Source organism: Agelaius phoeniceus, unplaced genomic scaffold (genome assembly GCF_051311805.1).
Source record: "Agelaius phoeniceus isolate bAgePho1 unplaced genomic scaffold, bAgePho1.hap1 Scaffold_109, whole genome shotgun sequence".
Lineage (NCBI taxonomy): Eukaryota > Metazoa > Chordata > Aves > Passeriformes > Icteridae > Agelaius > Agelaius phoeniceus.
Window position 1 is genome coordinate 177501 of NW_027509875.1, and position 2500 is coordinate 180000.

The 2500-nt window shown below is 79.3% G+C and overlaps 1 non-coding gene across 1 annotated transcript; it reads left to right on the forward strand.

Annotated features, from left to right (window-relative positions):
- The first annotated feature begins 1550 nt into the window (after nt 1–1550).
- LOC143692861 (5.8S ribosomal RNA) lies at nt 1551–1703 on the forward strand. Its single transcript, XR_013180400.1, has one exon. It is a non-coding gene; the product is annotated as a 5.8S ribosomal RNA (ribosomal RNA).
- The last annotated feature ends 797 nt before the right edge of the window (nt 1704–2500 follow it).

Consider the following 2500-nt stretch of genomic DNA (forward strand, 5'->3'; position numbering starts at 1 on the left):
CCTCCGTCGCGGCCGTCGTCGTCGTCGTCGTCCCCGCCGCGCGCCGCGGGCGGGGTCAACCGCGCCGCGCCGGGGAGGGGCGCCCTGCCCCCCCCTCTCCGTGGCCCGGCCTCGGCGGAGAGGCCGCGGCGCGCGGTCGGCCGCGGGGGCCGACCCGCCCGCCTCGTGGTAACGGGCGACGCCCGGCAGAGAGCGCGCGCTCTCTGCCCCTTCCTCGGCCGCGGGGCGACGGCCGCCGGGGCCCGCCCGCGCTCTCTCTCCTGGGCCCGCCGCCGCGGTCTCTGGCGCGCGCGGCGGCGCCGCGTCCGGCGCGTCCGGCGCCTCTCTTCCCCTCGACGGCCTTTCCTTCCTCGAAGGCGCGGCGCGGCGGCGCCGTCGTCCGCCGGCCGTCCCCTGGCTCGACCGCCCCGCCCGCCGGTGGGGGGGGGCGAGCGCTCGGCGGGCCCTCCGGCGGCGGAGGCCCGCGAGCGCGGGCGACCCCGTGGCGAGCGGCGGCGGCGCCGCTCGACGGGTGTCCCTCCCTGCGGGGACGGTCGGCCGGACGGCGCCCGCCGTCGGCCGGCGGCGGTCCCGTCCCGGGCTCCGCTCGTCGCCTCGCCTCCGTCGCCCTTGCCCGCGCGGCCGCGTGTGGGCCGCGCAGGAAGGCGTGCGGGGGCGGCCGCGGGGGCGCTCCTCCCCGCCCGGTCTCCGCGTGCGAACGAGGAGAGCGGGCGTTGCCCCCCGGCTCAGCCGCCGCGGCGCCTTCCCGCCGGGCGCGTGCCCGAGGCGAGGGGCCCCGGCGGTGCGAGGCGGCGGCGGCGGTCCCGGGCGCGTGCCGCCCCGGCGGCGGCCGGGTCTGCCGTCCGGCAGGCCTCGGGCGCAGGCGACGCCGGCTCGGCTCTCGGTGGCGCCCGCCTCCGGGGCCGGCGGCGGAGCGCGTCCGCCGGTCGCTCGCCCGCCCGCCCGGCGGGGGAGCGGTCCCGCGGGAGGCGTGCCGGCGGGCTGTGCCGGTCGCCGTCGCGTGCCCGTCTCGAGCCCAGGGGAAAGGCCCGTGCCCGTGGTGGTGGGGGGAAGAGAGAGACAACGCCGGCCGCGCGGCGGCGCGGCGGCGCTCCGCGCCAGGCCCGCGGCGTCGGGGCCGAGGGGAGAGCCGGCGCGGCGCGGGGGCCGACGGCCGCGCGCCCCCGGCCGCGTGCCGTGTGCGTTGTGCGCGTCGTCCCGTGAAAGCGAGAAGCGGGCGGGCCGCCCTGTGCCCCCCGCGTGTCCGGCGCGCGCCGCCCGGCCCTCCGCGCGGAGGCCGGGCCGAGCCCGGGCGCCTGGGCCGCCTCCGAAGGACGGCGTGGGTGAGGTCGGCGTCTCCCCTCGCGGGGGGAGGCGGTCGGGGGCGCGGGCTCCCCCGCCTCTTGGCCGGCCTTCGGAGAGTGGGTTTGTTTTTTTCCTTTTTTTTCCTCCCGTTTTCCGTGTGCTCGTACGGTCTCGGAAGCCAGGCCGCGCGCCCGCGCGTCCTCGGCGGCATTGTCCTAAACCAAAAAAGGGGCCGCTCTGGCGTGAGCGGTGCCCGAAAGGCAGACAACTCTTAGCGGTGGATCACTCGGCTCGTGCGTCGATGAAGAACGCAGCTAGCTGCGAGAATTAATGTGAATTGCAGGACACATTGATCATCGACACTTCGAACGCACTTGCGGCCCCGGGTTCCTCCCGGGGCTACGCCTGTCTGAGCGTCGCTTGACGATCAATCGCCGTCCGGGGGCCACCCCGGCGGCGCGGCTGGGGTCGCCTCGCAGGCCCGTCGCCCGCGGCGGGCGGCTGCGGCGGCGGCGGCGGCGGCGTGCCGCCGGTGGCCGGAGGGGAAGGCGGTCAGGGGTGTTGGGCGAGGGAAGCGCTTCCCTCGGCGGGCCTCGATCCCTTCCCTGCGGGCCCGGCGGGCGTCGCCGCGGTCGTCGTCGTCGTCGCCGCCGCGCGAGGGCCTTCGTCCCCCTAAATGCAGACTCGGGGAGCGCTCCGTAGCTCCCCGCTCCCGGAGCGAGCCGCTGGGGCGGAGCTCGTCCTCGCCGCGGGGCCGCGCCGCGGATGCGGCGGCGCGGCGGCCTCGGGGAGAGCGAGAGACGGCGTCGAAAGGCGCCGCCGAGCGAGGGCCGAGAGAGAAAGAGAAGCAAGGGAGAGGGGCGAGAAGGGGAGGCGAGGCGCGGGCCTCGCCCCCGGCCTTCCCCCCCGCGCGGGCGGCTGTCTGCGGGTGGGTACCGCGGCGGTACCGTGCCGTGCTGCCGCGCGCGCGAGGCGAGAGCGCCGGGGACGGGGGGGGGTTCCGACCCCCCTCCTCTCCCTTCGCCCGCGCCCCCCCCCCCCCCCTCTTCTGTCTCGGTCTCGGGGCGCGCCCGAAGGGCGCCGTCGCTCCCCTCTCTCTCCCCTTCGCCGAGGCCGTCGCACACGCCGCCGCCGCCCGGCCGGTCCTCCCGCGCGGGGCCGTCTCTGCCGCGCTTCCCTTTTCGGTTCTCGTCTCCGGGATGGGGCTCTCCGTCTC